A 27,984-nucleotide genomic window follows, 5' to 3' on the forward strand; every position below is an offset into this window, starting at 1 on the left:
TAATCTGTAGTGATTTTGTTTGTTACACTGCTCTTTGGCAATTCTAATTCTTGCTTCTGATGTAAAATTTCTCAGATAAACAAGGTATAACTGAATGAATATGGCATTTCAAAGCTATCTATTAAAGGCTTAAGAAGTTGAGCAAAGCACTGAAAACTAAGGGAGAAAGAAAATAGTTTATGCCTTTTATTCTTCCTTCTTGAACCCACAACTCCTTTCTTACCAAATTTATGGCTGTTGTTTCAATCCATCTGCTATCCATATGCAAAGCTAAACAGAGCAAACAGTTGCTTGACTGCAAAACTAAATGTAAAAAAAATGTTTTCTAATACAAGTAACATACTGTTATTTGTATTAACAGAATTACTGACTGACAATATTACTCCTTTTGACACTGAATTAGTGTACCTTCTCGCGTCACCTAGAAATGAGACAGAAGTGCTTATAAAAAGCTCTTCTAGCATATGTTTGTGACTTTGTGGTAGATACTCATATATTGGTGCCCAGTGTGAAGGAGATGCTTTTATATGTTGCTGGAAAGTGACTGCAAAACAAAGCTTTTGATCATCTGTAAGTAGGGTGTGGCAGATAGATTTCTATTTAGGAATCAAACTTAGTAGTTTTCCAAATTACAACTTGGGTTCCCTGACATCTACTTCCTCATAACATCAACTCATGCTTTCACTATGTAGAAGCATCCAATGTGTCACGTGGGAGGTGTATCCCTGAGCTGTAACTGCTAATCAATGATGTGTTATCATCACAAGTTTTTTTTTTTTCAGAGGGAACTATTTACATCCCACTGTAGTAAAAGTCCCTTGGCAGCATGATGGGAAAAATGGAATCATCTCCAAATGGGCATGAAATGGGGGTGATATAACACAAAGCAAAAGGCTCAAATGTTCAAACTGCATAAAAAACAACACAGAGACTGAACTTCTGGTATCAGTAGATGTCTCTGTCAGAAGCAGAAAAACAGAGCAAATATGCCCAAGAAGTAGGTCTGGTGGCTCTGAATTATTCTTAAGATCTGGCATACATCTGTTGTTTTAATAATGTGATAGTCATTCTCAATTTGTCTTCCTGGTATTGCATCAAGTAGTGGAAGAACTCTTTATGGTTTCCTGTTACCATCACATCAATAACAACTGCATCTACGACTTAGTATTTTCTAGGGAAATGAGGGAAAGAGGGTAAGTCACTGACTGCCCTTGCCTCAAGGACAAATACAGCATTCAACAAATCTTGACTGTATAATGATACTTTATATTTTCTAACATCCCTCAGTCCAGCCTTAAAAACACATTTCAATGGAGAGTTAATTAAACTGTTTTAAAATACAAAAGATATTTAACAGACATTGGTGTGTAGCCTCTGGTTAGTAAGACAGGCTGAGCAGGGAGCCTTTTTCAGCTTTTTTTTTTTTTTTTTTTTTTTTTTTTTTTGAGATATGGATACTTGAGTATCTTTTCTGACAACAGCACTTACTGCTGTTCTGGTATGTCTCCCTCCTTGTTGCTGTGATATCAGAGCATGTATGATGTGGAGGTGAGCCAACTGGGGGGCACATAAACTGAGGACTACTCTTGATCTCAGAAAGAATTACCCTGCTAAACACATCCCTCTTTGCTGTTGTTGTGAACTGCAATAATTTTTCTCTATAACCTTCCAGCCATAAAGCTTAGAGGTAGGAAATGCATCTACCTTTCCATCTGCCACAGATCAGATCTTCTGTTAGCCCTGGACTCCAGAAGTGCAGTGTTTCAAGCTTTAGAAGGATGTAATTACTTCTGCTGCTGCAGAAGTATGGGATTGTTTATACAACTACATTAAGTTCCACAGATGGAATACACATTGTTTACAACCACTAAAAAGTTGATATCAGACAGACTGATACATAGATTCAGGCACTATGGCATTAGCTGTATTTTCCTCTCTTGAATAACAAGGAAAACAGGTTTGTTTATTGTCCTAAGGATCTGGTTACAGAAGGTACACATTGCATAATCCATAAGCATTAGGGTTGATAGTGTTGGTGCAAGTCCCTTTCAGCACATGACAAGAAAAAGCTGATGATTATGGGGTAGTGTTTCCAAAATTTGCTGGGTAATATTTCCATCTTTCATAAGAATTTATTTTTATTCATTTAGATAAAAGGTTGTGATTTAGTTACTTCTGAGAACCGTATTCTATGCTCGTGCATTTTAAAAAGTGAGTTCTAAATGAGAATCACTGTTATCAAATGTCTTCTAGCTTCATCTGATCTTCTCAAATGTAACAGCACTTCCTCATTGTCATATCATGACCTTCAGCCCAGCTGGGTAGTACTCAATCAAGCAACACAAATGCCTGAATATCAGAAGTATCTACAAGTAATGAACTCTGTGCCTTTAAGGGTGGTTCATTTGGCATTAAACAGACTTTTCAGCTAATAAATTTCTTGTGTTACAAGAATAATGACCTTTTTAATCTTAGCAAGAGTAATTAAACAGACATTTGTTATTAATGATATTGCTAATGCCATTAAATTTTCACTGTAGATAGACAGTTTTATGGTGATTTTTGAAGAATTTTGTTAACTTGATTGGACAGTGAAGCTAAAAACATATATTTTTTTCCTTCTGCTTCTGAAGGTGTTGATTTTCTCCCTGTTGTGAAGCCATTTATTTGCTTTCTATTAGTTCATACTGGAGATTCTTGCCTTCATCTTCTTTTGTTGGCCAGTATGATAGCAAAAGGATCAAAATCTGTTTACCTTCACTCTTGGGTTGCCTGGAAGTTTTGCCAAAGGGTTGTAGTAGTGTCTACTTCTGCATTGCTTTCTCAATGCTTGCTGAGGGATCCCATCTGTGTTTCATTCCAGGGAAATAGGGGTTTGTTACATGTCCAGATAAAAATCCTGGCTTTCTAGCTCACAATAAAGAAACTCTTTTTGGTGGTTAAATACAGTCAGCAAAGACAGCAGACATAACACCTTCTTTCTATTTGTCTTTTTTTTTTTCCTATTGCATTATGCTCTTTTCCTGATCTTCCTAGCACCATACCAGGGAGCAACAGTAAGTTAAAAGCTGAAGCTTGTACCTCAAGTGTCAGACCATTAATAAAGTCTCTGCTTTGGAGTAGTGCTCTGAATTCTGCGCAATACCAGCTTGTTCTCTCCTCTGAGTCAATACAAACACTCTCAGAAGGGTTTTGATGCACATTTTCCATGAAAGAATCTTGGGGTCCATGGTCTCGAGGTGACCCCAAGATTGTAAAAGTCCTTGTTCTCCCAGCCCATGCAGCCAAAGGAGGAGTCTGAAATGCATAGGATTGGCTTCTCAAGGTTGTTTATATTTCCTTATCTATAATATTCTCTCTTCAGCAAGTCTGCCATGGCATTCTGTCTGCCCTCCAGGGCGGTGTCTATATTTTATAGTAATAACTATGTGTACTATGCTTACAATATCATGCCTATATCTGTAATTTATATTGGACAGTGTGTCTTTACCGTAAACCAATAGAAAAGTGTCACCATCACACCAAGACATGGAGGACAAGAAGAAGAAGGAGGTCAGGACACGCCCAGATTCCTCCATCTTGTCCCCTTGGACCCCATTCTAAAAACCCCCAAATTCTACCTTTTGACCCTGTGCTAATTCAACTTCCATGCTACTCAAACCCTTGTGGCTTGTAATTCCTCATACAGAGTTGGCAGCTTTTTCCACGGGCTAAAATCAAAGCCACAGGTGTTTTTGACTTCATGCCAAGGTCTCCAAGCCCCCTGCTAGGGTCTCGAGACAGCCAGGGCAGCCAGAGGGATGTCCTGGACTCCAAAAAAAGAATTGCTCAGCTTTGATCAGTGTTGTGGAATAGTTGATAACTGTGGAGAACATGCTTTCATTCTAATTCCTGTTTTGCACATAAATTTTTAGAATCATGGCTTCAGATCATCCTGCTTCAGACTTTCTGCTCCATGCTTTACACGTCTTTCTCTTGATTTTTAGAGATCACCAGTAGATAACTGAAATCACAACATATCATGTGTTTTCTTACCATCATTTACCAGGATCAATGCTGAATAAAGTGTGGGTTTTTTCACAATGTGAGATTCTAAACCCTTCCAGTGAAAACCCAGAATACTTTTCCATGAAATGAAGGACTTTTCTGACAAGGCTTAGAAAGACCTTTTACAGTGGCATGGGACCCAGTATCACTCCTTGTGTCTTCCATGTCTTAATTTTACCTGAGAAAAATGCTTGACAAAAAGCATAAAAAAATCCCCTGAACTCTAGAGACCAGAATTTTCCTGCTTTTGGATTGTGTCTGTCACTAGATGCTTTCCAAACTCTCATGTATTTGTGAATTCCAGTTTATAACTTTTAAAAGCACTCCTTCTTGCTTGGTTTGCTGTCTTCCAGCTTGGAGCCTATTTCAAATCACAAGCTTAAACTGCCTTTGCTGCCTCTTCCAAGTATTACTTTACACTAAGAAGACAGAGAAAAAAAACCCCAAAAAACAACAAAAAAAAAGCCCTGGCATTAGTTGCTAATTTCTCTTTCTCTCTCAAGATTATGCTAGTAGCTCTGAGTAATTTGGTCTCATGTTCTCAAGGGAGTAGTACTGAAATAATCCAGTGTTTATTTTTATATGAATTCTCTCAGTGCTGCAATGTTTTGTAGACTTCCTGGGATGATTCTGGTTTTTTCACAGGCTAAAAAGGCATTCTCAGAGGTAGGTCCTTCATGTAAACCTAAAACTGGCACTTTCCCACAATACAGCTTATCAGGAAGTTTAAAGTTCAATTGCCCTTTCTTGCTCTCTCTCTCCATCTCACACACATGAAAGTAAAAAATAAACTATGGGGCTGTTCCGGTTCTGCTGAGAGTCATGTTTCAATTGGTTCATTTTGGTGTGCAGCCTGATTATGATAATGTAATGGGGTCGGTGATGATCTGAGGACAGAAGCAAGGCAAATTAGTAGGAAAAAAGAGCACCTTTTATTCAATAAATTTTGTCTCATCCATGTAGTAGCTGGTGAGAGAAAATTAGATGTTCTTAGCTTTTCTCATGCTTTGGGCTATGGCAATACTCCTCTATGGGAATAGGCACAAGATTAATTCCAAAACAAGCCATTAAAATTGGATTGATTTGATTCTGCTATATCTAAAATGCATAGTTGTGCAACTTTTGTACATGATTTTGTACATGATTTCCAAAATTAAAACAAATTAAAACAAGACTAAAACAAAATCTCACTGTGATTGTCAATAAAACTGTTGAATTTGGGTTGAAAATCAGGTTATAGGTGGGCATATTTAGGCAAAGACTTGATTTTCCTGTACTTTATTTCTCATATTGAGGAATGTATCTACTTTTGTGGCACAAATCTGATTCCTGATTCTGAAAGAGAAGCCAGTTTTGTTTCCCAGTGCTTTGTGTGAGGTCTCATTGCACTGCAGATGCATAGGAAAGAGGTGGCTTCTCAAAGGTTCATCCCCATTTTTGTTTGATTACTCATTCCCATCCCAGGGGCCCTTGCTATTAAGATTGTTGTCAAAGAAAATTGTGTTGCTGGCATTGTGTTCTGACAAACACTTTACACCTCTGTAAACTGATTAATATGGTGTTTTTTGTTGTAAGAGAAAAAATCTTGTTTCACATTTAAAGAATAGCTAAGGAGAACTTTTCCATGCTCAAAGAGATAGATCTGTCCAGTGAAGCTAAGGAAGCTGGAACATGAATTATCTAAAATGGAAAATGTTTGAGTATGCAATCCTTTCAGACATCTAAAGGCCTGCAGACTCCCTAAGCCTGAAAACAAATTTTCTTATTATAGATATTCCTTGTAAAAGAAGTGGCAGAATGAAAACAGAATTTCAGTGTTTTTTCTCCAGTAGATTACAGCACCCTACAAATCATTTGGAAGAGGGGAGAGAAACCACATGGGTACTTCAGAGGTTGTGTACAATGAACATCATAGAAAGGGGAATGTGAAAACAATGAAGAATTTTAAACATCTGACAGCCACTTTCAAGCACCAAAATGAGCAGTTGCTGTCACAAAGCTGTTCTTACAATAATCAAAACTGGAAACTTACATCCCTTCTTCAAGGTGGAGACAGAAAAGGGAAAACTGAAGGGTAACTTGCTACAATAGGAATGGCGGGGGAAAGTCATAAAAACTTCAGGAAAAGGGTGAGACAATAAACACAAAAGTAAGGTAGCAAGCAGTGCTAGATAGACATTTGATAAAGGTGGCAACCATACCTAGACAAACTTGAAAATAACTGCCATTTTGGTACACTAAAAAGCCATGAAAATAGAGTAATAACTTCAGACGCTAGGAAAATAAAACTAAATTTATGATACAAACTCTCATGTTTACCAATTCTGCTTTGTAATATTCTGAATACAAAGGATCAAACTAGGCAACTGATTAGAAATAATAGATTATAGACATATAGATTATAGACATTAATATAGATAATAGAATTATTATACATAGACATAATAGATTATGTCTTCCAGTTAGACTAGGTACCATGCCTAATCTATTCTAAATTCAGAGGATTTTAATGTTTATGAATAGGATTTATCTTTCTGAACTGTACCTGTCTTGAATTTCTATATGAGTCTAGTTTCAGTTAGCCATGCAGGTATTTCCACAGACAGGAAATGACAAAGCCATCTCCACAGGTCAGTTCTTTCACAAAGCCATCTTATCTGAGGAGAAAGTCACCAGGGCTGCTGAAAGTGTTTATTGATCAATTTAAATGGCTTTGCAATGGTAACTACAAATCAAAGAAATATACTCTGCTATCAGGCACTCAATAGAAAAAATAAAAATAGAGTAAAAAAATCACGTGAAAGACAAACTTTCAAAATGTCTTCCTAAACATGTCCACAGCTCTGCTTAACAAAAATAAAATCATATTTTTTGTAAATAATTTCAAGATATATTTTTATTGAACTTTCCCAAGCCTTGGCAAACTCCAGAGGTGACATCTTGAGTATCTATGTTTCCTGGTTTGGCTAGTCCATAGCCTGGGACTTGAGGGAACTTGGTTGCTTTAGCAGTGTAGCAGGTGAACAGGCAGGAAAAGTCACATGGGATAATTTTAGAAACCTTCCTGAGTAAGATTTTAAAAAATGCAGAGTTCCAGTTTTCCTGGCTTCAACAAGAACTTCATTAAAATCATCTGTTCCCATGGATCATCTACATTTTGACAAGTCAACATTTTCCAGAGAGAAGAAGAAATACAAAGATATGCAGTTGGAACAACTGGAGTAGTTCTTAGTAACAATCAAACATGGGTTAAACAGGAGAACAGCTTTAGCAGTGGACATCCATGACAGCTCTAGACTGAGCACGATGATCTACCATATCAGGTAGAGTTTGCTCAAATATTGTATTGATACTTATCTGTTTTTTTGTGCCTAAATCCTTTCAAGAAATAATTCTTGCTTCTTCATGGCCTTTGTTTCCATGTCTTCTATGTAGATTTCAAAAAATGATGTAAACCTATAAGTTAAAGGGAGAGGCTTCTTTAGCTTCCTCTTTGTCCCTCTCTTAGTATTATTTTGTGCACTGAAGTGTCAAAGCATGTATTTTTTGTTAGTCTTATAACACTGCTCTTATAATAATGCCTGACTAGAGTTGTTCCATACATTTAACATCCTAGTGCTCTACTTGATGAAGAAAAGCACCTCTCATCAAGGCAACATGAATTTCTAAAATATATTTTTTTTGGAATATAGTAGTCAGGTGCTTTGCACACTATTGGTCTCTGACAAAGAGGAGGTAAAGTAGATATTGTTCCTTAGAAAGTTGCACTAGGAGCCATTTCCAGCTGTTCTCTCAGGAGAGGCTCTTGATCAGTAATCCTGGTAGAGGTAATTATGAATACACTCAAAGACAATTATAGCAGAAGCCTATTTCATGTGTATGTATTTATGATAGTATAAGGAACTTTGGATAGGTTACTGGAGAAATAAACATCTATACTTGATTTCAAGCTGCTGTTGCTGTAAAAGGGAAAAAAACTGCTGTAATATAAGACCCCTGGCATGTGCAAGTGTTTTCACCTCTTGCAAATCTTTAATTTTCTGTGGCTGAGAAAGTAGCTTTCTTTGGGAACAAAACCAGAGGATTTGGTTGAATTTTCAGTTAAACTCTCATCCACCACTCTCTGCTGTCAGCTCTGCCAGGGATGATATTGCCTTCTTTCTTACCATATTTGGGAGAAAGAAAAAGGAAATTTTCCTTGGAAAGTCTGGATGCAAAATGGCATTTTAAGAACACTGGTTTAGAAATTATTCTTGACAATTCTGTAAGAGAAGGAGTTAATTGCAACAAAATTCTGGGTGAGGGGTGTATTGCATATTATGTTATTGTTATTTCAGATAGGGAGTTGAGGCATAACGAGATGAAATAACCTGACTTAAATGACACAGGAAAGCTGCGATAGACACGAGAATCAAACACAAATCTCCCAACCCTCAGTCTGGTTCTCCAGTTATTAAGCTATTGTTCCACTCTCCCTTGCCTCCTAATTGGATCCATATGCACCCTTTGCCACCTTTTGGACTTGTGCTACGTATTGCGCCTATAGGTAAATACCCCTCACACTTATTTCTTCAGTGCTGACACTAAACTTAATAACTAGGACATCCTTCCACTTTTTTTCCTGATGCCTGGCAATAATGTATCAGTAATTACTGAACTGATGTTATCAATTTCAACAGATATCATATTTATTACCAGAAAATTCTATGTTGCTGTTCATCAGTTAGCAATGTGTATAATTGAAACACTAAAATGAAGTCTGTATGAATATGTGTGATTCATCCTGAATTCTGCATGCCCTACACTAACTCTTCTTCTCTTTATTAAGTTGTCAAATGGAAAACTTATATTGCTGCAGCATATTTTGTAGAAGTTCTTTCCTACTCTGATATAACACTCAACTCTGTAGATACATCACAAGCATTGAATATGTGGATTGTGCACCCTTGCCTTTTAAGAAAAGATTTTTCTGTCCTACATGAGTGTTTTTAACCTCTTTTGCAGGATCTCCTATGAAAACTGAATATGAGATTCGGATTTATTCATTACTTTTTTTCTGTTCCTTCCTACATGCAAATAGAATTAACTTTCTACCGGAAACTCATATTTCAGACCTACTAGATTGTTTAGCCCAGTAAATCAAGACTGTGGTGGTACTGACACAGGAACAGCACTGTTTATCTGCCCTGTTTGATGCAGTTTGATTTCCAGCCTGGATCTAGACTGATGCTCACAGCCCAGTGCACCTATGAACTGAGGACTTCTGCACTCAGGATACCTCAGGTGTTTGGGGATTGGTTTTAAAAGACCTAGACCTCTTCAAACCAGAGGTTCAGACAGTGCTGGGTTTGGCTGCACTCTTCATTCTTGTGTGAGAGATAAAATGAGCACTGTGCTTTTCAGTTTCATGCCTTCCCAAGGTGCAATCAGAGACACCAAAGTGAAGACCCATTTGCAGTAAATATAACACAGCCCATTCCCTAACTGCTCCCACACTGCGAACCTGAGTAATTCAGAATATTTACATTTTCCACCATAATGCAACAACCTCCAGTGGGTCATTAGCCAGTCAGGAAATGCAAAGAGTGGTTTAGGAAGATAGCTCAACCTTCTAAGTCAAGCCAGGCAGCTCTGGATGCAGGTGTAATGAGCTTTCAGACAGGGGTGTTGTGGTCAGCTCTGCCTTTACCTTTGTCTGCTCCACCACCAATCATGTCTTGGAAATTCATTGCCTGGTTGTGGTAATTTTGCATGTAATTTCTTATATGAAGATAGCTTATATGCAGATATTTTGGAGGTTTTTTTTTATACTTTACATCTGATTATAATTGTTTTCACTTTAGTGCTGAAAGACAACACCTAGAACAGTGTAAAAGAGGAAGACAAAGGGGTTTGTGGGCACTGGCAGCTGCCAAATAGAGCAGCTGTATTACTGTGGGTGCTTGGGAATAAGAAACACATGGAGTGACAAAAAAATGTATGTAACTTAAGATTAAAACAGTGAATGCAATCACACTGTGTGAAACTTAGGCAATACAGGGCTGGCACCCAGCATCAAGAAAAGAAAAATGTAGTTAGGATGTCTCAAAGAGAAATTAAACATCAGTGCTGGGAAATACGGAAATATTTTCACTGTAGTTTAAGTACATGGATATATCAATGTCAAGAAAATTGTTTTTAAAATTAAGTCCATTAAAAGCAAGTTTAGTGTTCAGACCTGGATTCTGTGGGAAAATTATTATCTTACATGGCACCCTAACTTTCTGAGTGGTGTGGGTCAGAAACCATGAGCCCAGGCATATATGCTTTCTTTTAACCTTTGCTGAGAAATGGATCAGAAAAGAGGAAGGAAGGTGTCAAGGCGAATATAGGAAACGTCTTCTTAACATAAAATATATAAAACTGAGATTTGAAGAATCCCATATACTCATTATATGACACTATATTTACAAGCACACAGAATTTTTTTTAATACATCAGAAATGGTCAGGTCAGATATTAGTTTATTTACATAGTGTTGCAAAGGAAAGTTCTGGTCTTGTTCTTTATGACCAATGAGGGAATTTATGCAGAAGTTTTCATTCTTCAGATATGTGTTGGTGATACAAGATTTTTGCTCCAAGAATAAAGTTATGAAGATGGCACAACACTTAGGATATTTCCTCTTTTTTTTTTTTTTTTTTTTTTTTTTTTTTTTTTGCCAGAGACATAGAGTGGAAAATGTTTTCTGACAGTGCTGATAAGCCCAAAATTTTCAAGGCAAGTATTACAAGGGTTGAATGCCTACACATACTTTTAATGCATTTACTTGGTGAGAGAACAGAAACACAGAATTACAGAAAATATATTATGCAAAGGAATAACCAGAATTACAGGAGCAGGGACTCCTGGCTGGGAGCACAGATGACATTCTTCCAGCAAGCAGGATGAATTAATTTTTGTGAAGAACAATTATATAGAAGAAATTTTCAGGGCCTTATTTTGTGGAATTTTCAATACTCTGTAGTTGGGCTGTTTTTAATGTTTGTTGTTGTTTCTTTGTTTTTCAGTTTGTGTGTTTTTGGAGGTTTTGGTTTGTTTGGTTTGGTTTTTTTAGTTGGTTGGTTATTTTGTTTGTTTGTTTTGTTTTGCTTTGTGTGTTTGTGTTTGTGTGTGTGTGTGTGTGTGTGTGCGTGTATGTGTGTGCGTTCTGTGCACAGTTTAATTTTTGCTCTCAGGGAAACAAGTCCAGTCTTCTCACAAATCCTTGTCCTTCTTTGTACAACTAACATGGTCGAGTATGGTATATGTCCTTTACCAGCATACAAACTTCTTCATTATGTCATGGCGAGTGAAAGGAATCATATATTTTTGGTGAAACAGTTGAAACTCCTTATTTATTAAGCCAACTGTGTAAGCTTTGTCTTTGTCCTCTACCCTGTATGTTCACTAGAAATGATTTAAGTATGTAGGATACTAACTGCTGCTAGCAGAAAATGAGCAGGGAGAACAGGCTGCATTTAATCTTTGCCAACTGCAGAATAATAATTATTAAGGAATGAAATTTACAAGATTTTCACAGACTTGAAAATTGTCTCCACCTCTCCTGCCAGAAGAAAGCTTGCTGCATTCAAGACTGACAAGAAAGGGTGAGAGCTTTGCTGAGCAGAATACTTACAGATTTCAGTAATTTGCCTGTTCTAGGGAACAGAAAAGATAGATGAAGGAAAGAGACAGCACTATGGCCCATCTGTGCAAACCAAAAATGCTGCTAGAAGGTCAGAATGAGTTGTACAACTGCCCCTGATAATTAAATCTATGGCCTCCGTAAAGCTTCTTAATGAGATTTCTTTACTGTCTTGGCCTTACATTGCTGGTAACAATTAATTTGCATTTTAGAATGTTTCTATTTATCTACTGTTTGCAATTTTAATATTTGTCTTTACAGAGTGAGGTGCAAAAGTCTGATTTGTTTGCTCAGGATTTACTTTGTCTCATTTTGACTACCCAGATGGGATAGCAACACTTTGAATGAGAACTTCAGTGATATTTCAAAATGGACGAAAAATGTTTATCTTGGTATAAATTAAAATGGTATTTGAATATGCGGCTACAGAACTTTGAAAAACATGCTGGTTTTCTGATAGCCATCTTTGAATAACTTGTCCTTCACTGTTTCTATTGTGATGACAAAATAGCCCTTGGATTTCAAATCTATTCTGCACAGATCATGCTGAAGATGTGCTTCTGATACAGTGACCAAATTCCTGCCAGATCCGAAGCAGGAACTCTTTGTTTGAGTCACTGAAAGCACTTCTAAATGGCACAGTACAAGAGGTAATACTCATAATTCTTTGAAACAACAACAACAAAAAATTAGAATACCAGATGCGGATGTTTGCTTAGGCATTTGTAGAAGTGAGAATGTGTCTGGCTGTTTGGAGCATTATTTCTGCATCATGATGTCTTTTGTGCCATGGAACCTGCTGTGAAACCTGCTCTCTGTGTAACAGCTCATATGGAAAGATCAAGGGTGCACTGCTTTGCTGGCATGGCTGCAGGATAAACAGTTCTTAACCAGACTCTCACACACTGCTAGAGTTTCTGAGCAAAAAGTTATAAAGTTAAAGACACTGGGTTTTGCCCTCATTTAAGAATAAAAGATTGCTTGGAAAAGCTGAGACTGGGAAGGAAAAGAAGGGGTTTGAAATCCACATCTGAATATGGAATCTGTTTCTCCTACTAGTGCCTTTCTCTCAGCCTAAGTAAAAAACCTGCAGTGGCCAAATATCACCCTATTTTGCAAGAACAAGCCACAGTCAGAACAATATTAGGTTTTGTATACTCCCTTTCTGGTCAGAATTTCACACTGATTTTACTTTCAGGTATGGCTAAACAGGGGAGCTCCATTTCAATTGTTAAGCATTGAGCTCTTCTTGCTGGAGGAAATATTGTTTATCCGGTGCAGATTTTTTTTTTCATGTGAGCTATAATAGATTGAGCAGTAAACTCAGAATTGTATCCTGTCTTTAAGGATCAGTTTTACACATGGAAAGACCAAGTTCTTAGTGTTATTTGCATTATAATGGAGTGATTAGGAAAATAATAAATGTTAAATCTGCCATGGACTTACTCAAAGATGTGTTGATTAACTGCCATAGGTTTGGGTAATGACACCTGAATAATTCCTGTTTAGCTTTTACAGCACTTCACTGGTTCTATGCCAGCAGATACACTTTGATATAGATAATTCTTATGTGTTCTAAGGTGGGCAGTGTAGAAGTCTCAAACCTCAAATAGATTCAGCAAAGTATCCTGGTTTAGAAATACCCAAAGCTTCTTTGAACCCATTGTTTCAGACAGTTCCTCCATGTTTTGCATGAAGTTCCACCATTATTCCACCTCCACTGAAGAAAGAAGGTAATAAGTTAAATGCCTTGGTCATCTCCCAAAATGTATACAAACCTGCATTTTCCTACTACCCATGGTCTTGTGAAGAAGGCACTAGACTATGAGTTATGAAGAAAATGCATCTTCTGATGCTGGGGTTGGGTGATAAATGTCCAGACCAGTATGGGACGCTTCAGAGGAAGTGCCATAAATTTACCACTGAATCAGCTCTGAGGAAGAGAGCTGGGGCTAAAGAATCACAGCTGTCATTTGGCTGTGGGAAACAGTTCAGGGATCATTAGTATTGGTCATTCCCATGAACTTGAGGTTCACAGTGGGGAATGCTGGGAGGTGACACTGCAATATGTGCAGATCTTGAATCCCAAAAATGAAAGATTGTCTGTTGTTAAACAAGTTACATTTCATATTCAAAACCAAATGCATTTATAAGTTCTTAGTTTTTCCTCTATGTCCTTTAGAAATAGCAAAATTTTAAAAAGTTAATTGGTAAAATTAGGTGTCAGGGAGAAGGATAATTGTTGGGGTGTGAAAGCACTTTAAAATCAGTTTAGCACAATTGTGTTTTGAATAACATTGCCTGCTAGTTGGAAAATGTTGCAGCACAATCAGGCTTTTAGTATTTTATATTACATATGAAGATAAGTCAGAACTTTCTGGTCAAATGACTTTTAAGAGAAATCTGTTTCCACAGTACTCCTCCTCCTCCTTATGTGCTGGATGATATTGCAGAGAGAAGCTTGGAGACACACAAACATCAACTTGCTGGAATGTTGCAGCTTCTACCTATAAGTATCATTGGCATTTTGACTTTAAATTTAAAATGTACAGTTGTCATCAGTAGTCATTGATTTCAATATTTCCAGGCTTTACTGTAGTTGTGTCTCAAAACATAATGGGCAGTGCTGTGAGTAACTAGGACAGATCTATCAAGTACCAGGGTTGATGGGCTGCCATAATGCTTTAATGGGACAGAGTTAATTATGCTGTCCTAGGGAGCTGCATGGGCCTAACTGGGGCAGAGAGATAAACTCTTTGGGTGCTTCATTTCTGCTGTCACCCCAGCAGAAGGACAGCCCGTGGGAAAGCAGCCTCCTAGGGGAAGGAAAGTAAATCATCTCAGTCTTGTCAGTACAGGTGATGGACTGCTATTATTACTATGTTATAATAAAAAGAGAAAGAGACAAAAGAGGAGAAAGGACTGCATGAAGGACAAAGCCAGTAATCACTAGCACCAGAAAGATATTTTGGTCTCACTGCGTCTGCAATTCAAATGCGTTCAAAATGTGCAACTCAAATGTGTAACTCAAATGTGTTCAAAATTTTCCTCTTAATATGGAAATTTTTTCACTTTTGTACAACAAAAATATAGAAACCATGTTCAGAATACCACATACTTGCTTGTAAAAAACTGAGGCAAATCATAGGAGAAGGTTAGGATCTCAGCCCCACATGTGATTTTCCCAGTAATCCTACTGGAGTTTTAGCATCATGAGCTAAATTACATTAGTATTGCTAAATTACATCAGTAATGTAATGTAGGCTCAGAGGTACTGACAGCCAAGATATTTGAACATGTATATTTTATTAAATACATCTGAGAGTCAGAATCTGAATGACCTGCTTTCATTTTGAAAAGTACTCCAGGCATGGTACATTTGAGAGTCGCTTTGAAAGTAAACAGCACCTGGGTTTCTGGGTGTCGCAATCACTTCTCATTCTACATATAACTTTGTGGCTTTCCTGAATGAAACTAGAAAAAGGCCTTCAACAAAAGAGCTGACTCAAAAGCAAAGAAGAGACAGGGTAACTGCTGGTCTAGCTTCCTTATTTTTACAAAGGCTTCTGCATGTCACAGTACAGTCTGGCTTGTACTAGGCAATTAATTTGGCTATAAATAAGAAACCCAGCTTGGTTCCATAAACAAGTCCCTGTCTGGGCAATGATAGGTTGGATTTGAATACAGACAGGGACTTCACCCAATTACATTCCATCTTAAGCTGTAGACATCTGACTGGTCCAGGAGCTGGGCAGTGCTAAGAGCAGACCAATGAGTGTTTTAGATCAGGATATTAAAAAACATCCTATATAAGGCTGGGTTCATACCATAAGAAACTCTTTACTGCTGCATGGACATCAGGGTGTGTATTGTCCTTCTCGCCAACCACTGACTCCACAAAACACATGACCCCCCCCTCCCCCCCAGTAATATCTGTATAGAAAGGAATTTCTTGCTACTTGTGAAGATTAATCTAAATAATACAATTAATTCTTACCCATTGAGAAATAAACTGGATAAAAGACTGGATGGAGTCTTGGTTTGGAGTTATTTAAAAGACAAAACCATCTTAAATTTAACTGAAACAAACTTAAGTAAATTTTTTCTGTTTTCTTCTTCATGGTGCTGATAAAAAGTAGGGTATCTGCCTTTCAGCCACCCCTTTTTTGCCACACCTGTTTTATTATTGGGTCAAGAAGGTGAAATATTTAAACTGGGTTCAAGTGGCAATACTTTCCAAAAGGATTTTGATGTTTTGGGGGGTTTTGTTTTTTTGTTTTGGTAGATTTTGCATTTGTTTTTTTGCCTGAGTTTTTATGGGGTTTTTGTTTCTTTGTTTCATTCACAGTCTGTTGATGTCCACCATTTGTGCTAATTCCAGTTTAACAGTTTAGTTGGAGAATGGAACAGCTCCAGCTGATTAGAGAAAGGTAGGCTTGGACATTCACTTCATCCTGCATGAGCAGAACTTGGATGGGGATCCTCAAAGTTTGCTGAACTAATAGACTTGTAGGCAGAAGTAGCTTTAGGGGTCAAGAAACCAGGGTTACTGCTTCAGGCACTAGTTCAGAACAGTCCTAGTATGTCCTAGCTTGCTAGTGGTACATACAAGCATTTGTTAAGGGATTGCAAAGAAAAGGGTGCAGTGCTTTAATTCCTGCCAGGCTAGGGCAATCTTTACTGTCTTTGCCTATATCACCAGGTCTAAGAAAATTAAACATTGCTTTTGTGTTCTATACAGAAGAAGGGGGAATATCATCAATGGCAAAACCTGTCTGCAATTACAAAACTGGCATTACAGAAAGAAAAAAAATCTGTCCTCAAATGATTATTTACAAATAATTTTCTGTGCTAAGTTTTTTAGCTGTATTACTTATTAAACATTTGTGATTTGTTTTAAGACAAACAGTCTAAGTACCAACATATCAAACAAATACAAAAGTACCTAGAAGAAAAATAGTCATATTATTTCCAAGGATCTCTCCCTGGTCCCTTCTAACTTCTGGGTTAGTTTTCTTTGCTGTTTTAAGATATACATGTAGTAACTAGGGATTTGTCAGATTTGGGTTTAGAATAATTTAGTCTTTGCTGAATGAAGGGCAACAGGCTATCCTGCATATGGTTGCCAGGAAGCGGTAAGAAAAGTCAGACTTCTTCTTCCATGAGCTCAGTTTACCAGGCACTTTGTTATTAGCCTGACATCTGAGTCTGTCTTAGCAGATGAAGAGGATTTAGTTTTCTGATCCAAGGTGTTGTCTGCATTGTATTGCATGGTTATGTGGTGAATACCAGGGATGTATATGATCCCTGATCACAGTTTGCCTGATAGTCAATGAACTCCTGTGGCTTCAGAAGTCAGACAAGGTGCTGGTGGTTTAAATAACTTCACTTCCCTCCCTTTCTTCAAAGCTGTCAGTGGAGCCCTTTTGTGGGTGAGGACACAATCCTATTGATAGCTTCTGTAAAGATATTGTCCATCTGTGCAAATTTTACTGACAAAAAAAAAACCCAAAAAAAACCCCCAAAAAAACCAAAACAACCAAAAACTCAAAAATCCTTTTTTTGGGAATGGATGGGTATGTGACAATGAGAGATGGTGCTTGGCTTCTGGTGCTTTGTATTACCACCCTCTTCAGAGTAATCTCAACCCAGGGACCTGCTGCAAAAATGAAGAAAAATAACTTTCTGCAGCTTTTGTGGGCTGAATTTGCTGAGATAAAGACTCAGTTCAGAAAAAGAGGCAGAATGGTGATAATGGGGCAGAGAAGAGAGTGTCTGAAAAGATCGTTCGTTTTCAGAACAGACTGAGCTATGCTGGTTGGAAGATGCTATAACCAACCTCAATTTTATGGAACCTGTGGAATTACTATTTGTGGCTTTTTTTTCTATACTCCTCTTTCTCTCACCAACCCCCTCCCCCCCCCAAAAAAAAAAAAAAATAGTGACACTCTACATAAGAAATATATTCAGAAGGGAAAGATGGGGTTTTTTCTATGGATAAGCTAGCCATACTATCAAGAAAGTAAGATCCTGATTGGACCTCAATATACTATTCATGCTTATGTGACCATGAACATTGCAACAGAGTAGAAAAGAGCTGCTGTTCAGCATTTGCTACATTATTTAATCAAAATTTTAAATTATGTGTGACCTTAGGCAATGTCAAGCAACTATCTTCTCCAGTCCTTGGCAGGTTATTGCCCCTACAAGACAGTAGTTTAAGATAGAACCACTGACCCCTTAATTGTACCTTTCTTATCCTTTCACCCTTAAAATCTGCCTAAGCTGCAGCTGGAAAGATGAAGAGATTTTTTGAAGGCTGTAGCTGTGCTAAAGATAACACTAGACTTTTCTATGGAAGATGATGCTATGAGCTCATATGTGGCAATTTAGAGGAAAATATAGTATTTGTGACATTCCAAAGAAGTAAGGTTTTGTTTTTTTTGTTTTTTGTTTGATTGTTTGTTTGTTTGTTTGTTTGTTTGTTTTCTTTCTGCTCTTGGAAAATCAAAAACACCTTGATATTTTGGGAAAGTTTTCATTGAAACTGAATTTGGTGACCATAAATCAAGTTTTGCACAAGAATTTGGATATGTATATGTTTGCTGAATCTTCATGGTAAAGAAGACACAAGACTTCTGTAGAAGGCTATGTGATTGGGGTATAGTAGAATGAGATCAAGAATATAAATTATGGGCAGTGTACACTCCTTTTATTTTCACTCCTAAGTCACATGTTCAGAATGAGCATTGCATAGAACTATGTTTATTAATATAATTGTTTCATTTTACTGTCCCTATGGCAAAACGACAATGCCACTGCAGAAGAGAAGGATCCATGATGCTCACTTCAGGTGCCTTTCGAGCTATTATAAGCCTTGCTTCCCCTGAATGAAAAGGCAAAAACTGTTGTTATTTGCATAGCCTAAAAACAGATTGTGCCTTAGGAAAATAGCCAGAGGAAAAGACTACATCACAAATACTGAGAAAAGGCTAAAAGATGTTTTGTAACCCTCAGTTATGCACTTCTTGCAGACAAGACATTTTTAAAAGCTATGTATAAACATATAGAATGTTTACAGAGCTGTTGCTATTTAAAATGTAATTCTCCTGTGCATATTATTACATGTGTGGATTTTATTTTACAGAGTTTATGGCTGCTGTAGGTAGCAGGATGTCAATGTTGTAATTATGGTCAGTTTTGCAGCAATCCAGTCAATGGACTGCAGTGCTGCTTAGACATGCTAAGAGGATTAAGAGACAAATGTCATGAATTATCTGCTACAGGAGGGCTGTTTTGAAAAACACAGGGAATGGCAGTATTTTAACTGCAGAATTAGTTCTGAGCAGTTCTTTTATATGTGTCTTCATCTCCATTTCAACCCCTCCTCCTCTACTTCATTTCAGCTGCATAATTACTCCTTTTATTTCACCAATTCTCCAATTTTTTTCTCCTTGCATCCTGTGCTTCATTTTCATAGGTAGGATGCTGAACATCAGTTAGACAATTCTTGGAGGGCTGCTTCAGGACTTTGCTCCAGAGGTAGGTACCTCACCTATTTGTCTATCCATCAACTCGATGACCTCAGAGGAGCAACATCAATAAGCTCATGGCAGATTGCACACTAAACATAGCCCAGCGTATTAGAAGGCATGGTGTCCATTTTAATTTTGGCTTTGTCTAGGTGAATGGCTTTATCTTCATAAGGACAGTGCGTTTGATTATGAAAAAAATCCTTAAGGTGGTTCAGTCCCATATCCAGTAATAAAGACTTGATTCTACATTTTTGTATGCACATAATAGTACTGCAGACTGTGGTTCAGCTAATCTGAATGCAATTCAGAAGATTTTGACTGTGAAGCCTTGAAGTGTCAGTTTTTATAAAATATGGCTACTTTTGAAAAATACTTCTGCATTTTAAAATATTTTCTTCACAGAATATCTCTGTTTAAAACTCTGTTATACTCCTATTTCTGCCTGTCATTCTAATAATAAATAAGTTATTTGCCTAAAATATTTTTTTCCATTGCAGAAGAAATTCTCATGGAAAATACATTATCAGCCTTGGAACAAAAGGAACAGAATGGGGAATTCCCAGTGCATTCACCACCCAATTTTTCTGTTCCATGTTGAAAACCAGTTGGTGTGCTCATTTATAACTACATTTTTGTAGAGAGTCATTGTGTAGTGCTTTCCACTGCTAAGTGGAAAACACAACAAGAGCTTGTATGAGTAAAGAGCATCTTGAGAAGAGCAGAGTAGAACAATTAGATTGCACATTTGCTTAGCAGTGCCTATGCCTACTCAATACATCCCAGTTCTCATAGTTGGGATACATGCCCCTGCAGCATGTATTTTGTCATTACAGCCCAGCACAGACAGGCACAGGGGAAATGTATGTTTTCTCAGACACAGTAATTCCTGTGTTTATTAGGTTATTTGACCAAGACACCTCACAGTACATGATTTTCAAGAGTTCACATAACTGATGGGAAGAAGGAAACAATTCGGGTTTTATTTGGAAACTGGGAGACTCATCCTAGAGTGAGACAAGCAGTCCCTTTCTGGTTGCTGTGATAAGAGCTCCCAGCTTAGTGTTTGGGAACTTCAAATACTTTTTTCAAGTCAGAAAGACATCTAGTGGTTAGGTGGCTGAGAGGTGTTGTCTCTCCTGTCGTTGCAGACAGAGTTTTCTAGCTTGGAGAAAAGAAGGCTCAGAGGAGACCTAATTGCCCTCTCCGACTACCTTAAAGGAGATTGTAGCAAAGTGAGGTGCAGTGTTTTTTCCTACACAACTACTGATAAGACAAGTTGCACTGGGAGAGGTTGAGGTTGGATATCAGGAAAAATTTCTTCACTGAAAGGGTAGTCAGCATTGGAACAGGGTCCCTAGGGGTAAAGCTACCATCCCTGGTGAATAGATGTGGTATGGTTCAGTGGGCATGGTGGAATTTGGTCAAAGGGTAGACTTGATGATTTTGGAACTCTTTTCCAATCTTAATGATTCTGTGACCCTTGTGGCAATTTTTCCACTATCATCACAAAGGGTCTTTGGCTATTTGTGGAGGAGAACATTATATGGTGGTAGTAGAGATGTAAGAGTCAGCACAACTGCCAAATGAATCAACTTAATGACCTTAGAAGCTTCTGAGCTCTAATTCTGTGGGGTCAATTCTAAGCAGTTTATGTTAACAGACATTTAGATCAGCATATTTAGAGTCTCAGTGATGTGAATGTAATCATGCATGTTATCATGCAAGTTTCTGTAGAAAAATTTCAATTGTTTCTCTTAAAAATCTGCTTAGGCTGTCTCTTGTACTTGTTTCAGCTGGGGTAGGGTCAATTTTCTTCACAGTGGCTGTGTTTTGGATTTGTGTGGAAGTTGTCAGGATTGATGATATAGAGATGTTTTTGTTATTACTGAGCAGGGCTTCCACAGAACCAAGAACTTTTCTACTTCTCATATATTTTCCATGCTGGTGAGGAGGTTGGAAGTGCTTGGGAGGCTGGGATGAGACATGTCAGGGACAGGTGACTCCAGCTGACTAAACCATGTAACATCATGTTCAATATATAAAGTGAGGCAAGGAAGAAAGCACTATGGGGAACATTTGGAATGATGATGTTTTTCTTCTCAAGTTACTATTACATATAATGGGGCTCTGCTCTCATGGAGATGGCTGAACACCTTCCTTCCTCTGGGAAGCAGTGAATTAATTCACTTTGCATGTGTGGACTTTGCCTTCTCTATTGAACAGTCTTCATCTCGACCCAGGAGTTTTCTGGCACTTACCCTTCCAGTTTTTATCCCTGATCCTAGGTGAAATAGTGGATGAACAGCTGTGTGGGACTTGGTTACTGTCTGGGGTTAAACCATGACACTCTGTAGATTCCTATGGAGAGCTTTCTGTACCCTGTGTTCTCTGGAAGTGTTACCTCTTAGAAAAGGAAAGCATGAGCTGCAGTCCTTTTATTCATATCCTTTGTTGACATAGCTGGTATATTAATTCTTCCTTGCATGTTATCTTCTCCATGTGATCTTGTATATGTTCAGTGATATAATGCTCCAAAATATTGCAATTGTCTTCCCATCCTGGCAATGTGTGATGGTTGTCATCTCCCTGAGGCTGGGAGCATCTGCCTGTGAATATGTCCCTGAAGCTACAGGAGTCAGCTTCTGGTGAGACTTCCTGAGGCAGAGATGAAGGAGCATGACTGACTACTGATGCTCTCCATCAAGGCCGCATGCAATCATTTCACACATCTGTGTGAGTGCAGGGGATGTGCAGAGCTCCAGCTTTTCATCTTTCAGGGTGCACTGAGAGGAGCAGAGTCACAGTAACCACTTACACTTCTATTGTGGAATATACACATTCAGAATGCTGGTGAATGAACAAAACAACTGAATTCTCTAATTTTGAAAATGACTACCCTTCCCTTTCAGTAATAAATTTTCTTTTATAATCTATGCCAAGTTCCTAAACACAAGGATACCCTTCTGATCACTGCAGGCTGTGCTGCAGATTCCTTGGCAGGGTAGTACCCAGTAAAGAAATTGTTCCTAGCAGTTCAGCAGTGCTTTCTGCACAGCAACTATAGTGTGAAGTATGAGCATGAAGCCTTCATTGCTCAGAGAATTAGAGAAGACTTAGTCCATTGTCTGAGATCTCAGCTCTGTGGCTGACTTTTCTTGGCATGTAATAGGGTGGAAAACCAAAACTCAAACCCTGCAGTTAGCCAGGTGGTAAATGATCAGTTTCCTATATCTATGAAGTATATTTTCTTTCTTTGAGGGAAATACAATAGGGTTGTAGGAAACCACATGCCATGAAAACATCTAAGGAAAAATGTAAGCAGGATATTTTTCACCCAGGAAAGAAAGATGGATAAAGACAAAAAAGCAGGCTGGAGAGGCACAGGCATCAAAGCAGCTTGCCTCTGTGTGCACACGAGGCCAGGGATGCAGGTCTGGAAAAGCAAGCTGCCTGGAAGTACTTCTTTGACAGCAGGTCTTCAGGCCAAATCTTCATCTACAAAGGAGAATTACTAAGAGTGACCCCAAAGCTCAAGAGGGCAAGTCCTGTGCCTGAGAGACATTTCAGCTCGGTGTGCCCAACCCTGCCAACTTTTCTGAAAGGGTTTAAATGTGTGGGGGAAATGCCTGAGGACATAATGGAGACGAAGGAGTCTGACAGAGGTTTGATAGGAAAGGTCTGTAGTTCAATACATGCTGTAATGCCTGAGTGGTGCACTCCTCAGGGGTCCAAACCTTCTGGTGTAAAGTAGAACATCTTTTTAGCAGATCTAGTTTGTGCTGATGGCTGAGCTGGCCTCTGGCCAGCTCATAGTTGGGGCAAGCAGAAGGAAGGCTTGCAAGCACCTCTTCCTCTCCACCAGAGCCGATGCTGTGCTGAGCATAAGCTTGGCTCAGTGTGGGACTGTGTCACTGAATCCTTCATAACAGAATGCACTGGGTCCAAAGCATGCATTCTGGTCTATCATATAAGCAATATGCCTTTTTAAAATTGTCACCGGCACCTTTATACATGCCAATTCTGGTGATAATTGCTGAATTTCTACATTTAGAGGAAGCAAGTGCTTCATTAATATCACAATGTGCTATTGTTTATTGCATGTGTTCTGTTCCTTCTAAATATAGAATTTAGGTAATTATCACTGTGGTTATTTATTGACTCATTGCAGTTCAATGTAGATACATAAGATCTTGCTGTAATATTTATTTTTAAAAGTTTGGAATCTCTGAAAAATCTCTCCCATAGATGGGTTCAGCTCTTAGCTTCCTATAAAAATTTCATATCACAATTTTGGATGGCCATCTGGTTTGTTGAAGCCTGGAAAATCTGCCTTACACCAACGCAGAAATTTTGCTTAAGAAAAAAAAAAGAAAAAGCACCACCCAACCCTCAAAGATATCAAAGGGTTTTTTTCTCCATTCCTAGTATTAAAATAACTTTGTATGTATCTTTTGTTAGTCTTTAGTACTGGAGGATTGCAAGCATTACTCAAAATTAACATGCAAGAAATAGTTCAGGAGAGTCTCATATTTTTCTTTTGTTGTATTTGTGATTTTTGGGTCTAAATTACTAAGAAAATTTGGAATTCTTCAATCTCAAGTGTCAGTTGCCCTGATAAGCATGCCAGCCATACCTGTGCTTACAAGATCTATCTAGTCAGGAGTGGACAAGAAATGCAAGAGTGCCTGGAAATTGGAATTTTGACCACCTGTAGATGCTAGTCTATTCTTTCAGCACAGGGTGTTGGATTTTTTTTCCTAACTACAAGTAACTACAATTTTTTTCCTACTACAGCTGTGTCGTTCCAACCAAGTATGACTTGCAATATGTTGTGGCAAGAGAAAATTGTAGATAATCCATTAGACTATGCAAACAGAAGAGACGTTTTTGCTGGTAAGAGGGTGCACATGGTCACCTGTTTAAAAAATGCTCACATCTGGAATGGGGTTGTGTGAATGAATGTGAGATGCTGTGGTGTCTTTAGAATTGTCACTCCTCATAAGTAAAATAAGAATCACAGAATCATAGAAACACAGGGTCACAGAATGAACTAGGTTGGAAAAGACCTCTGAGATCATCAGGTTCAACCTATGATGTAAAAAAAGAAGCATAATTCCAAACTCTGAACGGTGCTGATTGTTAAAAGCAGGAATTATGAACAGCAGCATATTGAGACTGGCACCCTAGCTGCTGCTTGTACCTTTGAAAATCTCAGAAAACTAATGAAATATTTTTTTCTGCAGAAAGTAGCATTCAATATACATACTTTGAAAAACAAAATAAAACAACACTACAGAAAAGGATACAGAAACCTCCTTTTGGAGAGCTTGGCTGAAGTAATGCCTTCAGTAATTTTCTACTTCTGGTGATAGATCACTGTCTTTACTTTTTGCACAGGTGAAGCAGTAGTTAATTGCTTTCAATTATTTATATAGCTGTTCAGAATTGTCAAGACTTTCTTGCAAAAATTACAGGTCAATGTCCAGAGCAGTATTAAGATCAACACTGGCATTAAAGTAGGATGGTTTACACTGAGCAGAGTGGAAGGGGAAAACTGTGGGTACTTGGAAAATAAGTTGATGGGACTCCAACTGTTCATTGATGAAGCTCTGCTGTTGCAGTCAAGATGTAGTCAAGGCTGTGCCTACTCTTTATTCAGAGAGCCCCCTGAACAGATCCCAAATCTGTTACTATAGGAAATTCTATAGGTACATAATGGCTAAGTGTGCCCAGTGACTTCCTGTGCTGCTGGGCAGGTATGTAAATGGGAAACACAATATTCTCACCCATTCTTTTAAACGCTGATCAAAATTAAATTCAACAAGACCTGATAATGGCCTTGGGGATTTGCCTAAAAAGAACAGGTAATTAGTCTGTGCCTCATGTTCACTTACTTTTCATCAAAAAAGAAATATGAAAGCAATACCCAAATGTGTGTTAATTGTGTTTTAAAAATATTTTTGTTTGCACTTTTAGCAAATTTTTGCATATGAATTTATTTTTTTACTACTGTACTGATTGATCAGCTCCTCAGACTATGTTGTGCTTTTGCTCTTTTTTGTTTTTGTTTTTAGCATTGAAATGGTTATTCTATTCTCCTTGTATTTATTCATTGTCTTAGGTACATACAGAAGAAAAATAATTCCTGTGAGGCATTGTCTGTTCATGCTGTGGTAGTGTGTTCTGATTTTCTTTGATGTATGGCCTTCAAATTGTTTGCTCACCTCTGTTTTCCCTCCTGCCAACCTCCCATTACCATAAGCTTGTCCTACATTTGTTGGAACATGCTCAATTAGTAACCCTCATGTTCTTTTTAAATCTGTTCTGTACATTTTTATGTACATTTTGAGTGTTTCTGTTGCATACCCCTTCTTGTGGTGATGTCATCAACACTTTTTTGGTTCCTCAAAATTGCAGAGAACACAGTAGTACTTAGTACAAAAGGAGTTTATATATTATTGGAACCAATTAATTCTTTTAAAATTTCTTTCTCTTCAGTTTTCTAAGAAAAAAAATAATTTCAGATTGCTAATTTAACAAATAATTTGGAATCAGGTATTTTTCTCCTTGATTTCCTGTTTCATAATAAGGTAGCCAATTATTTGGTTAGAGGAATGGCACTTAGAGTCATGGTAATTGTCTCAGATGTATATCTTTAACATAGTAAGGTTTTTGACAGTTCATTACAATCTATCTAAATTAAAGCATAAGACAATAAGTAAAAGTCTATTTGCAAAATGACACTCAAAACTGTTTCAAATTATTTCTGTCAAAATGAGTTTCTGTAAGGATCACTCTTGATCTGTCATTAATGGAAACTCTGAAATCCTGGATGACCATTGTGGTCTTTTTAGCTTTATGTATAATATGAGAGGTTGAAGTCCTGCAGGCTGGAATTCAGAAACAAAGAGTCTTGGCAAATTTGTAATGATGCCAAGACAACCATTAACTAAATGCAACAAGATCAAGTATAAACACCTATATTTGAGTGAGACTAAATATCTGTACATGCCTTCTGTCTGGATGATACAGGGCTGTGGGGTCCTCTGCAGCTACAATGAGTTGCTTGCATTATTGTGTTACAGAAATAAAAGAAAGAAAAAAAAAATGCAAATCTCTACTGAAGCAAAACTTTTCTATAAGAGAGGAAGAAAGCATTCTGTTATATCTGATGACATTATAGTTGAAGAAAAGTCCAATTATTTGTGCCTTTCTCCATGGAAGTCTAGATTCATGGCTATTAGCATGGCTGCTTGTGAGATAGTGATTGGAGATCCAAAAAATATGATGTGCTAGGAAGGATCAAGTGATTTGGGCTTCTGTAACTTTGAGGATATTACTGTAGCAAAGGGTTTAATAACTCACCAGTTTTGCTCTGAGAAGGTTAACAAAGTTATTCCCTGTGCCCAAGGAGCAGACAAAAAAATAAGCATTTAAACTGCAAAAATTTTAACTATTAGGACTGGGATAGTGGAAAAAAGAAATACTAGGAAAGAGATCGGCCTTTCTAGGCAGGATCTTTCATCAAAGACCTTTAGGTGGGAAATTTTACGCAAGTGCCAGGTGTGATGAGGGAGAATTGGGCTTTTGCTGTCATAGAACAATTGTCCTGCCACAACTCTTACTGCTAGTACATTCCTAACAGCAAAGTGGCTGACGCATACTGATTTTACATTCCTGTATTTAGATGTTTTAAACTCAGCCTTATGAACATAGTTATATTTTTCCTAGTGGTTGAGAATTCCTCCAAAGAAGGTATCCTAATACACTCTGAATTGCATCTGAAGAGACCTTAGAGGGATGTAATACATTTAATACACTAGAGCATGTAGTCAGTGGGGTAGGTCTGTTGATGCATTTTCCTGAGGGCCTGTCAACATTCAGATCTTCTTCTTGAGTTTAAGTGAAATTCACTTACGCAATGATTTTCACCTAAACATCTTGCAGGGAAGTGATTATTATTCTGTGACTAAAGTAGCATAACTTTGACATGTGGGTACAAATTCTGGCAGGAAATGGACATATCCTAAATTAATATCAGTTGAAGTAATTAGGGAAAAAATACACAAAAATTAGAAGGAAAGAGGGTAGTCTTATAAACAATGTAAGAAATCAAAATATCCCTTTAGAAAGTTTTATATTTGTTACTGATTTTTTTTTTAAGTTAAAGATTTTTGTCATTCAACATTCTTTATACTAAAAGTAAGGTCTATTTTAGGGCTGAAAACTGGATTTGCACAGATTTTTTTTTTTTAAGGAAATAGGGTCATAAAAAATTGCAAATAGAGGCATAAACTTGAAAGTTGAAAAAGCTGAACAGCTGTATTTACTATTTAGTACATCTGCTTTTTCCCCTAATATCAAATTTATTTATATAACCTGCCAGCCTTTTCCCTTTGGTATTGTAATTATTACCTTGAAAATGTAATAATTTTAAAATCACTTGAAAATCATCATTTTAAAGATGATTTTAAATTAAGTTGGGTTGAATTCAATTGCCTATTAAAAATGATATTATGAATACAAGTTTTCAGTCAATAGAGTTAAAGAGGAACAAGTACTTTTGGTTTGATCAAATGTGCCCATCCTTACTTCTCTCTGTGCATGAAATAAAATTCTGAGAACTGTAGAATTAAATGAAATTTCTGCAGAGGTTGTTCTTCAAATAAAAAATATATTAGTTTCAAAGTAAGGTTATGCAAAACATCTCCTTCTGTCAGATTAGAAATAATGATT

The 27,984-nt window shown here is 37.5% G+C and overlaps 1 long non-coding RNA gene across 3 annotated transcripts in view; it reads left to right on the plus strand.

Annotated features, from left to right (window-relative positions):
• The window catches only part of LOC146763679 (uncharacterized), a 131,926-nt gene continuing 103,942 nt past the window's right edge, over positions 1–27,984 (plus strand). For all 3 annotated transcript variants that reach the window (XR_014951236.1, XR_014951238.1, XR_014951239.1), the window contains exon 1: positions 1–27,984. This exon is cut by the window's right edge and continues 4,060 nt beyond it. This is a non-coding gene — a long non-coding RNA (uncharacterized LOC146763679).

Source organism: Lonchura striata, chromosome Z, assembly GCF_050655825.1.
Source record: "Lonchura striata isolate lonStrDom1 chromosome Z, ASM5065582v1, whole genome shotgun sequence".
NCBI classification, from domain to species: Eukaryota; Metazoa; Chordata; class Aves; order Passeriformes; family Estrildidae; genus Lonchura; species Lonchura striata.